The sequence below is a fragment of the Vigna unguiculata genome, chromosome 8 (genome assembly GCF_004118075.2).
Source record: "Vigna unguiculata cultivar IT97K-499-35 chromosome 8, ASM411807v1, whole genome shotgun sequence".
Taxonomy (NCBI): Eukaryota; Viridiplantae; Streptophyta; class Magnoliopsida; order Fabales; family Fabaceae; genus Vigna; species Vigna unguiculata.
In genome coordinates this window covers 22,930,563-22,944,165 of record NC_040286.1, presented here as the reverse complement: position 1 = coordinate 22,944,165, position 13,603 = coordinate 22,930,563, and positions in this window count along the sequence as shown.

The window sequence follows — 13,603 nt, the reverse complement described above, 5'->3', positions numbered from 1 at the left end:
TGCTATAAATCTCGCTCAAGGTAAGGAGCTCTTGCTTAGGCGATAGGAGGCCCTCACTTAAGCTAAAAGCTCTCGCCTGTCTGAGATCGCAAACAGAGAGTAGTGGAACGTCCACGAGCTCTCCAGCTCGCTTAGGCGAAATCATTCTCGCTCAAGTGGACGACCTTCGCTCTGGTGACAACTCGTGACAGAGAGCAAGGACGAGCTTCTACTGTTCTCGCTTAGGTGAGAGCTCCTCACTTAGGCGAGAGCATCTCATTTGGGCGAAAAACCACTCGCTTGGACGAGCCTAGCAGATCCCACTTGCTCTCACGTATGCAAGCCAAAAATCAAGTAGATACACAAGCCACAAGTATTTTCACACCATCACCAACATTATTCATGCATATATAACTTGAAATAGGCCCAAAACAAGCAAAATAACTTAAAACATGCAAGACATTAGCTTCCCTTACTTGGAAAAAGAAAACTGCAATGGAAAAAAGCCCTAACAGAAGCTCACCATAGCACAACGACAACTTAAAAGCTGAAAACATAACACAAGGTCGAGGAGGATGTTCTAGAGAGAACTCAAGACAAAAACTAAAGCACCTGAACTAGAAAAGGAGACACACATAGGTTTAAGCTCAACTTACATGGAGAAAAATTAGCTCAGCTAGCTCGAAGGGGGAAAAAGCTTATGCCCTAGTAGAGCTCTTTGTTTCAGCATTGTAAGGGAGGAAGGGAACAATTTCGGAGAAGAGAGACAAAATGAGTGTTAGTGGCTGGAGATGGGTTATAGAGATCCCTAATGGGTTGGCCTTGGGCCCTCTAAAAAGGCCAGGCCCAAACCTTTTTAGAGCATAAAAATGAGCTTACATATAACATCTTGGCGGGATATTATTAATTTTTAATAAAATAAAATAATAATGAAATATAATACCACATTTATTATAATCTCTTTCCCAAAATGCAGGAAAATTCAAAACTTTTATTAACATGCCATGATTCCAAATACATAAGTTTCAAACAACTATTACAAAGTTCATGGTCTAGTTAAAATAACTGTTTACAAAAACATTAAAAACAATCCATAAAAGCTTCCCAAGCTAGCCCCTCTTCAGCTCTATGTGTGACCAACTTCACCTGTAATATTGTATGCTCCCGTGTAACGAATTACACTATCATCGCCAACCACAAGCAGATAGGATGAGCAAACACCATAAATATATACATAACCAACATAAACATCTATCCTCTGAATCCAGAAAACATGGCCATCACCATGTTCATCCACGTTATACATCCTCACATGATGACCTTAAGATATCTTTTGTTAGCACAAGCCACAACTTGTGATTCCACCTTACTAGCCACAACCTGGGATTTGCCTAATCAAGTGGAGCCCATCCATACGAGCCACAACTCGCATACTTACATTGGTTTTCCAATATCATCAAGCCACAACCCGGAGTCGCCATGTGTTTACCCTTTATTCCAAGCCACAACTAAAGAAATGCCTCAACGAGCTTCATACTCATGGTATCATTTCAAGCAATGTAGACTACAGACAACTCCAAAGTGAACAACCCTATCCACTACACTATTGCCTGGCGCTGCCCAAGCATTGCCAAGCGAAATTCAGTTGTAGACCGCTTGGCGGTAGCCGCCCACCGCTCGATGTCAGTTGCTCTATAGGTCTTTAGATTTCCAAGTATCGACTGGTAGGACCATCCTCACTACAGGTGCCACATGTCCTAGTGGCCATTGTCCACACAGTATCTCTTGGCAGTGACTGCCAAGCGCTACACCGGTACAACGAGTTTATTGGTTTAGGCATAATAGAGAAGATTTTAATCTTACTCAAGGAATCCAAAAACACACGACATAATTACCAAGTTGCATACATCCCCTTCAATGGGTCTTGAAACCCATACTTCTTATGCCTTGTTAACATACCTACTCCCATATATATTTACTCTCTTAAATATGCCAACCCTTAGAATTAAGGTATAACAAATCATACTATTCTCACATATATGACAATTACTATACCAAAACATCACTGTAATTTTCAACTAATCCAATGCCACGTATCAACCATACTTTTGCATCACCACAAGTTCATGCATCTATAAATCGGACCTCATTAACTGCCATTCAAACTTTAGGAAAAAGGAGAATCAAATTTATGATTAGTACTTAGACCCGTTACTACAACGAATTATGACTCATGCCACCCCATACTAATATTAGCCATCCTGCACTAATTTTTCTTACTTATTTTCACCTTCCTCTTTTAATTACTCCACTTTCTCAATCACTTTTATGATCTAAGGTATACAAGTTACCAACGGTTCCATTTTCGCCTATTTTTCCCATATCTAATTTCACTTGGACCCTCAAAGGAACCCCTCAACTCGAACCTCACAGAGTCAACCTCCAATACTGTTGTCATTGGTTTTCACCTAGCGGCAAGCTATGTGCCACTAGGCGGTGCATCACTTTCTAGAAAAATCTAGATTGGTAATACACCTACGTGAACCCTAATTTCCCCAAAATCCATTCCACTCAACCAATTTCCCTTACCACCATTATTTAACATGTTCGATTCCACATATAATTGATTGACATTCAATGGCACACAAAAATCACAACCAATTTCAATCCAAATCATGGTACCCAAAATTCCCCAAATCATTACAAACCCTCATATTCATGAAATCTCCAATTTGTCTAGTCGTAGTAATTATAGGTTTACCCCACACAATTTGTCTATCAACTTATAGTATTCCATGTTACAAAGACTCCCACGAGTCCCTAAAATCCCCAAAAAAAACCCACAAACATAAAAAACAAAGCACACATGCGTGTGTCGCCTAATGACAATTCATCACCGCTAGGCGGTTCAAAGTAGAAACCCAGAAACTGGGTTTATTCAACATGAATCGCTTGGCAAACCTTCAAATCCACTAGGCGATTTCTGGAAAAATTCCAGAAATGCGACAAAACCCATATTTTTCATAATAGAAAAACCCAATGCATCTATTATAACAAGAAATCACGTCAAATAAAATTAAAGATACAATACAACTCCCCCAACTTATCCCTTGCTTTCTTGATGACGCCTAGAGTTCTTCCTAGCCCACTTTTTCCTTAGCCCTTGTCTCCTGTCCAAATTTGCTCCCAACTCTCAATGCTCTCTCTATTTGGTGTCCAGAACTCACTCTTCACACTACTCAAGTCAGACCCTCTGTTAGTTCTCTAAAATTTCTCCTCTCCAACCATTTTTAACCCTTAATTAATTTAATTAATTAAAAAAAACGAAAATGTTTATGAGGGGACGTTAACGACCATCAAATGCCATTAACAAGTGGTTTCAGAAAACCTCTCTTAAAAATGAAAAATAGTTGTTCATTTGAAAATAATCAACAATGTGATTTTCAAGTGACCTATGAGTATTATCCATAGCAACCATGTGATTCATACGATTATCAACAACAAATTGTCACACCTACTTCTGCACCTGATATAAGTAGGTTAATTATATGTGAACTAAATGATCTATATCTTAGATAATCCTTTTTGGAATATGAGCAACAACCATATTCTGAGTATCCACTCCAGCCATCATATGTTCCATTTGGTTCGCAATAGCAACAACATGCGTCACCCAAACAAGTTGCAACAACTAATGGACCATCCTATAGGGAAGTTGTGTTATTAATAGATGGACTCAAAGCGAAATTAGACACCATAGATGAAAGGTTGCGAGCTGATCAAAGATGCAAAGTTATTAAGCATGAATGGTATGTAAATGATAAAGTATTATACGACATGATGGAGGATGCAAGTAACAACAACTTTGTAGAATTACTTGGTACTGTTAATACCACCCTCCAATGTCATCCGAGATTTGCTGAAACCTAAGAATTTAGAGCACTTCGTCATGAAATAGAAGATATGCTTCTAAAGTTTGCCATTAGAGTTGAAGAAATGTCGGAAGATTTAAGTCAGCTAGTGAACGACAAAGCTATGGAGGCCACCTTAGAAAAACTTATGAAGACGATAGATGAGCAAAGGGATTAAATGATAATGTTAAGGGACATGAATCGAAGGATGGAACAATTGAGCACTGATATGAATGAGTACACAATTGAAATGTTAGATCAACCAAAACCAGAATCACATCACATTGATATATCTATTGATAGATATAGTGATGCTTATAGTAATATGTCTATTGATGGACATTTTAATTTTACTAAAGATGTTACTGATGAAGAAATTGAAGATTCTCACGCTAACATATCTATTGATGGATATGATGATGATGATGATGCTCAATGCAAACATAAATGATCTTTTTCAGGAGCAAAGTTGTGAGAATAATAAAATGGAGGAACGAAGTGAAGTTGAAGAACCAACAATATTTGAAGATGCAGCTGAAGCTTCTACTATTGCAACTAGCTTGGTTAATAAGAAAGCAGCATAATCAACTACTTCAGTTGCAAATTTTTTCTCACAAGATGAGATTATGAGGATTATTGATGATCCTGTTAAGCACCCTAATGCACCTGATGATGCTAAAATTGACATAAATTCACACGCTCCACACATTAAGTTTGTTGATGTGAATGAAGAAAATAGATTTTCAGTGGTGATTTTTGTTGACTTGGCTACAGAGAAAGAAGAAAGGTTGCTACAACAAGAAAAGATGTTAGATTCAAATTATTTTGAAAACATTGTTTATAAAAAAGTTAAATTGCGTGCATATTTATTTTCTGTCTTTAATTTTAAAAATATTAAAAAAAATTCAAAAACACGTGTTTTTATTTTCTTTAATAAAATTGTACAAGGTGACTTGTGACTTGTACTTGAAAAAGTCAAAGAAAATAAATTTTGACATATGGCTAGATTGATCCAGAAGTCACAAAATGTTTTGTCTCCTTTCCCAAAATAAGTCCATCAATGACATTTTTTTGAAATAAGTGTGGGGGAGACAACTCATAGGTAGGAATTTTTTATCTCCTCCCCAAAATAAGTCCATCAAGGACAAGATTTTGAAATAATTATGGGGGAGACAACTCATAGGTAGGATTTTTATTTTATTTTGTTTTTTTGTTTTTTTTCTTTCTATTTTTGTTTTTTCAAATTTGTGTTTTTATTAAAAAAATTGTGATTTCTTTTTGAGAAAATTGTGAAAGTATTAACTTTTTACTAAGTGAAACTTTTAAACAATATATCTCATAAGAAATCCACCAAAAATATTTTCTTGCTTTCAATAAAACATATTAACATTGGATTTTGGGATTTGATTCAGAAACTAGATGATCATAATTCTGGAAAAATAAAAGTTGTGTTGATATGAGTGGATTATTTCTAGGATTTACTAATGGAGTTTATATGAGAATTTAATGATTAAATCTTTTGTGAAAGAGTTTTGACCTTGTGAGTCTTGAGCCTTAATGTAAATGATAGACTGCCTTGTGCCATTCCTATTTTTCTTGAGTGACTTGCTCATGTTTTGTTTATACTCAAATATTTAGCTTGATTCTTTTATTTTGCAACTTAGGTGAATATACATGATTTGATATGTTTGAGGCATTTCTTGTTTTTAGCTACTTGACCAAATAAGTCCACCTTGATATTAATCCATTGGTTGCCCCTTTGAGCTTTAAATATCTTTTTCTTGTTTTAAGCCCATTGTAAATCCTTAAAAAGAAAAAGACCATGTTTTTCCTTACCTTAGAAAGAAAGAAAGGAACTAGTGGATTATGTTAGGATTGGTTGAGGAATAAAGTGTGGGTGAGTACCTTACCCACAAAATAATGAAAATGCATAAAGGAAGAAAAAAAGTGATGAAAGAGTTTGAAAAAAAAATGTATAAAAATAATTGCTTCCTAAAAAAGAACAATAAAAGAAAAAAAAATTGGAATTATGCTCTATTATTCTTTCTATATTTATTTCAAAATTCCTAAAATTTTCCTTCCTTTGCCTTGGTCTTGTTATAACCTGTTAAAAGTCCTTATGATCTTTGAATGCATATTTTCTGAAAGTTTATGAATATTAGAATTTTGTTGTCTATGAGTGTTTACTTGCATGAGTATTTTGAGTGAAAATACAAGACAAAACACTTGAGCAAACTTTGGAGAGAAAATATACATTTTAACTCAAGTGACCTCTTTCATATTTGATTTTCTTGTAAATTCAAAAGATTAACTCATGTGTAAAAATTAGAATCTTTCGATTTGTATATACATGATAACTTGATTTCTAGAAGATTGATTTGTTCTAGTGATGTTCATTCCTTTGATCCAATGAAGATTTAGAATAAAATACCTTATAACAAAGTTTTGAAATTGCTCAATTTTGCCCAGGAGTGCAAAAGGATAAGTGTGGGGGTGTGATGGGTTCATATTTATGCCATCATTTAATGTTTAATTCTGGATTTTTACTTGAATTTTTTTCTTAAAAGATTTATATAATTGAGATTTCTTATAATTGGGTTTATTGAGCATGAGATACAAAAAGAGGTTAAAAATAACTTTTTAGTTGCATAAATGTTCTTTGGATATTTTGAGGTGTGATAGTACAGCTACAACTAAGTTGAACTCATGGAGGTGTGGAAATAAATTGCTTAAAGATTCATGACACCTTAAAGCTAAATCCAAGAATAGGAAATTATCAAAATCACAAAAATTTAAGCCAAGCATAGCATAAAGATAGCAAGAAAAACTTGAAAAAGTGAAGAAGTTTGGCTATGCCAAGAAGAGGGAACGAGCAACAAAATTGGACCTTGCGGTTTTTTCTATCTTTTTCTAGAAAAAGGGCTTTGATAATTCATAAATATTTATGATAAAAGCTAATTTGGGAAAATATATATTTAGATATATTATTTGATATTTTTAAATAATTATCTTATTTAATTATATCATGAAATATCAAAAGATAATAACTACCAAATCTTTTTAAATATGAAAAGATCTTCTTAAATCTTTTTAGATCCATAACAATTAAATATATCTTGAAGATATTGGATTTGTTAGAAGATAAATTGTGGAGATTGCAACGGGCTGATTTGGAAAATTAATACAAATATTAGTTGGTGATAATTTATCATATATCTTTAACTAATTTATTTATTTAATTATATTAGATATTGATATTATCAACCAAATATATTTGTCAAATAGTCTATCTCTCCAAATATTTGAGAGATTTTAGCAACAGAAAAGCCCAGTCCAAGTTCTATATATAGAGACCAAGGGGAAACAAAAAAGACAAGCTCGAGACTTTGGAGTTTAGGAACCCTTATGGGGCCTAATTTCGTTTCCTTTCTCCCTCCCTCTCTCACTCTCTATTCTTCTTCTATATTTCTTTTATTTTGATTTTATGGAGTTCTAAGCTTCTTAGGTTGATTTCATTGTAATTTCATTGTGGATTCTGAGGATAGAATGAAATAAATTCTTTGTTCTTTTTATTATTGTTATGGTTTTAATTCATCTATGTATTTTATCTTTGAATCACGTGAAAAGTAATGGTTTTTATATCATAGCTAATTAGTGAGATGTTTTAATCTATATGCATATCAATCATATGAGTTCAAGGGTTTTTAATTTTAATTGAGAATGTACTTTGATTAAAGCAGTTGAATCAATCTATTTTCTTTATTATTATTATTATTTTTATCTTACTTTATCTTTTTCCATTTTTATTTCTTTCTTTCAAATACTATTTTATTTGACTAACTATTTTGTATAGATTTTATAAGAACTAACTTGTTAGAAACCAATTCCATGTTCATTGGGAGACGACTTTGGGTTATTTTACCCTTTCTATTTTGTTGGTTACTTTCTAAACAATACTAAAGTTGTTATACATAAGTAATATTAATTTGATCGCGTCAACAACAACATTATTACATTCCCATTCATGTCCAAAAAGAAATTGGCAAAAAGGAACCTATTTAGCATCAATCAAGGTTCAAACACCCAACCACACAATTACCAAACCAATGCACAACCAATCAACCAATTCATGTTTCATGATAATTACCACCCATCTAGGATTATATTATCACGCACCATGGTCAAGCATATTAATAAAATAATAAAACAATTCAATTAACACACTAATGGCTTACACATAGGGATGAAAAAAATACCCGCGCCCGTGGATACCCGCGGATAAAATCCGCGACGGATAGTTACTACCTGTGGGTATTTATTATCCGTGGGTAGCGGGTAGTAGGTATTTTAATACCCGCTTATAAACGGGTTGGGTACGGGTATCATACTATCCGTACTCGTGGGTACCCGTTACCCCTCAAAAAATTAAAATTAAAATTTAATTTATATTTTATTAAGTTAAATTTAATTAAAATTAAAATGCATGAGTGAGTTAGGGGTCTATGAACCCATATACATCACTCAACCCCATATTGTTACTAACACCAAACATATACCTAGACAAAAACATTTATTTAATATAAGTAACTAGATAAATCAATTAAACATAAAGAATGGTTTAAATGCTTACATAATTCATAACTGAATAACGGTAATATTCAATTCTTCAGTCCCCAACTCAAGCTCTAAGACATCTTGCTTATGCAAGTATAATGGAAAGTCAATTTCTCTCCCAAATGCATTAGAATCCCATGGAACCACCATCTACTTATCAAGAATGATGCCAGCAAGCTGGTGTAATGCACTAAGAGGATCGTCCAAAGCTATTGGAATCTTCATAGGTTCAGGATTTCCATTTCATGCGACTATTATTACATGAAAAAATAATTTGATTGTGAACATAAATAACATGTAAACTTAAAAATTGAGTACTGTAAGATGGGTTTGGGAGTCCGTACTTGGGGGTCAGAAATAGAACCAACCAAATCTCTAAGCTAGGTGGAGAAAGACTGAAATGCATGTGCCACAGTATACACCTCATATGTTGGCACGAGAACTAAAGCATATGGCATATGAAGAACAATGACTGCCTCAAATATTGTTCCACTAGCCACTAGTGTCCTCCCTATACCATGCAGAACGTATATGTCATATGGATGAGCGTTGTTTGCGTCATCCCTAGTACTGTTGAAGCCTAACAACTCCCATTTATGCTTCCATCTATCAAAGCCAATGTTAATGTTATTTTATTAAAGAATAATTATGGACTTTCATAACTTAGCGCAAAATTATTCTTTATTTTTTTGGAGAGGCATAAAAGGTTTTGGTTAGGGAGTTACTTGCGGACGAATGCCATAACCATCAAATTGTTGCTGGAATTGATGCACAACCCTTTAAGTCATTGTATCAATGGCTTCATCTTTGAGATCCGCTCTGACCTTCAAAGTGATTGCTTCTGTTAGTTATTTCCTTAGTCGTTGCATCAACTTTTCTTCATACTCAACATTGTGTGTCTATGAAGTGTGACTAGAGGAGCCGCCAAAATATTAGCAAATGCCAACTCCTAATAACAACATGCACACGTCTAGGGTGCTCAGGCTATCCAATTTCAGTAGCGAGAATGTCATGATGACCTTCTAGAGTGAAAGTACCTTGGGAGCTTTACTAAATAAAGAAGTCCTACAATATAAGAAAAGAAAATTAAAATATAATATTTATAAAATCATATTGTTTAAAGAGAAGTTAAATCTTACAATTTTTTTAGAGATTTCTCGTGCGGTCTCAGAAGTGTAGGAGCTCAATGATCGTAAACGAGATAACTTCCATTTTTCATGATAGAATGGTGGTTAAGAAGGGCTTTTGTCCTCTTTTGATGTAACATAAAATTCATTTTATGAATTAGTTCAACCTATATACAATTTCAACAAATTGAATTCAAGTAAACTAACCTTCCATTCCAAGACGTTCGAGACTCAACAAACTGACGTCAAATGTCTTCATTGCTTTATATATCTCACATGGATTTTCATTCATTTTAGCTCTAAAGATATACCTAGACGTCAATTTTGTCTTAAAACTCTGAAAATTCTTAGCGACTGATGACTAACATTTATGTTTAAGTGTCGCTGCATTTGGAATATCAAATGTCATTTGCAGTAAAGAAAATGCACATCAATAAGTGATTTACCAATATAATAAAACTAAAAATTCAATAAATTAATTAATTTACCAATAAATCATGCTATATCATATTGTGATCAACTTCAGACACATGATCAAAAGTAGGAGTAAGGATGAATATTCTATCACGTGTCAGTACTCCTAAATAGCTTCTGAAGATGTGACTAGTGTTGACATCAACAACGATAGATGTCTTCTAACCATTAGCTCATCTCATAAAGAGTTGCATCAATCTAGTGGCTCCTCTTGTGGGTCTCCTTGTAGGTCCTTCATCCCTTAATGAACTCTGATTGTCAACCATATATCTGTTGTTAAGAGAAAAAAACACAAAAGATTAATAACAAACATTTACAATAACATTGTTTAACAAAACATATAAATTTATACAAAAATTTGACATTCATACATAAAGTTATGGATTGGTCATATGTATATTTCCTCATTGATCTTCCTGAATTGCATGTATGTCGTCCAATAGTGGGGCCTCATCAAAATTTATCGTTGTTTTAAATGGATGAGTGTTAGCAATATGAAGGTTACTCAAATTCTCTTCATTAACATCAATTTGTTTATTGCCATGAAAAGCGACAAACCAATATTCAGACACAAGATCTTTTACATGAAAAACTTGAGATGGTTCATGTGCCTTGATAAAAGGCTCGTCTCGATAACCTACATTTCAAAAGTCAACTAAAGTCATACCTAATTCATCAATTTTGACACTACTCTTATTATCAATCCACTTACATTTAAACAGTGGAATAATAAACATAGTATCGTCAACCTCCCATATTTCTTCTATTATAGCATAGTACGTCATTGACCCAAATACAGGATTTGGATATTCGAATGTGGAAAATTGTAATGCCTCAACTTCAAGACCCACTCCATTATTTTGTATTGTGCTTTTATCATCCAAAGACATCGTATAGAATGTGCAATTATTAATTTCATAATGTGTACAAGTTACGACATCAAACTTCAATCCATTTGCTAGCCACATTAAAGTCTCGAAAGATTATGAATGTTTGAAAACCTTATATTTAAACCATGACATGAACGTCCTGTTATGCTTCATCAACTTCCATTTCTCTAATTATCACGAATTGTGTGTCTTTATAATGACTTTCTGTGCAGACAAGTAAGGAATCACCTCATCAGTGTTGTTCAATACGTATAGATGTGCTTATAATAGTTCTACGCGATCTTTGGTTACCACATTCACACCTCGAATGCTCTTACTTGTAGAAAACCTTTTGAACCATGATTTGCGAGGAAGTTCTATCAGATTTACTTTTATCATGTAATTTAACCAAACTCGATACTTTCTCTAGCAATATACCTTTCAATCATTGATGCTTCTGGACAATATTAATTTTTCACGTAACCTTTCAAAATCTTCATTAACTCCTATCAAATTTGCTTTTATCATGTAATATGAACCAAACTTGATTTCTCTTACCAAATGAACAAGTAAATGTACCATAACGTAAACAATAATAGAGGGAAAAACATATCCGCTGACACAAGATGAATGCAATCTCACTTTGAAGGTCATATAACTTTACAAGATCAATGACTTTACTACAAATTGAAGAGAAAAATGAACACAAACGAGTTATAGTTTGTCGAACATTTTTGGGTAAATTTCCATGAATTGCCATCGCTAAGAATTATTGCATTAAGACGTGACAAACGTGAGACTTCAGGCCAACAAGATTGAAGTCCTGCATTGATAATAAACTCTTAACATTTGAAGAGTATCATTGTGGTACCTAGACACTCTTTAGACAAAGGCAAAAGCTTATATTTTCTTGTCTAGACATAGTATAACATGAGGGAGTACGCTTACCAACCTCCCTTGGTGTCAAATCTTCTCGGATATTGATTAAGCAAATCCAATTGAGCATTTACTTCATCTTTTGTTTTTCTCTCAATGTTAAGTAGTGTACCAATCAAGCTATCACACACATTCTTCTCTACAAGCAATACATTTATTCAATGTCTAACCTTTAACTTTGACCAATATGGAAGGTTAAAGAATATTGATTTTTGGTACCAAGGGTTCGTTGCAAATGATTTCTTGGAGGTTTTCCCAAGTACATGATGTATTTTATTACCTTTTCATGAATTTGAAAGTCATTCAATGGAATTGGTGCATCGTCATTATGTTAATGTTTGTTAAATAGTTTTTTTAACCTTAGATAAGGATGATTGAATTGAAAAAAATCTCTGATGGTGCATATATATTGTCTTCCTTCCGTATTTCAATTGATGAGCTGAAGTGTTTTCTTCACATATATGACATGCTTTGTGACCCTTGACATTGTACCTCACAAATTACCGTAAGTTGGAAAGTCATTAATGATGCAAAATAACATTGCACACATAATGAAAGTCTTAGAAGCAAAAACATCAAATATTTCAACCCCATCAACACACAACATCTTCAAGTCTTCAACTAGTGAACTGAGATAAATATATATATCATTTTGGGCTATCATGGACCAGATATGATCATAGTCAACATCATGTACTTTTTCTTCATGCAAAGTCCAAGAGACAAGTTATAAATGAATAAAATAAAAGGCCAACAACTATAATTGGTACTTAAATTACCAAATAGATTTATTCCATCGGTAGCTAAACAAAACGAATATTTGTACAATTTTCACTGTACTGGGGAATCCATGATCAATATTTTTTTCATTTCATTGAATCAATTGGAAGACAAATCAATTTATCACATCTTCTCTCATCAACATGTCATGTAAGGTTTTTAGCGTCTTTTGGATTCACAAACAAACGCTTAAGTCTAGGCACCATTGGAAGGTACCAAACTACTTTCAAAGTGAGCCCATCCTTTTCTATAAGACCTTTATCTTCATTGTTGATTTTCTCCTTGTTCTCTGATAACACACATTTCAGACACTTTTTCAATCCTTCAAATTATTTCCTATATAATATGCAATAATTAGGACATGCATGTATCCTTATATACTCCATACCCATCTGGCAAAGAATTTTCTTGGCATCATAGTTGTGAGTGGGTAGTGTATTTTCATCTGGAAGCATTTCATTCAACAACACCAGCAATTCTATGAAACTCTTATCGCTTCACTCATTGGTCGTCTTCAAATTCATGAGTCTTAACATTACTGACAACCTTGTGAACTTAGTTGAATCGACGTACAACAAAGTCTCTGCATCGGTAGAGATTGTCTCATACACATGTGCTTGGGAAAATGCGTTAGCGCCAACGTCACAAATCATGACCTCTAATTTGTCTTCTTCAAGTCAATCTTCAATGGTGGAATCAACAACATTTTTAGTTCAGGAGATAGTTGGAAAGTGTTAATTTGTCTTGTCATGCCCATGTTGTATAACTTCGAAGGAAACCATCACATATAAGGTGTTCCCTAATTACGGTTGAATTCAACTTTCTCGCGTTCAAACATTTGACACAAGGACATCTAAGTTTCACTTCATCATCACTTCTTTCCTCATTACGTTGCACAAATTGTATAAATTCT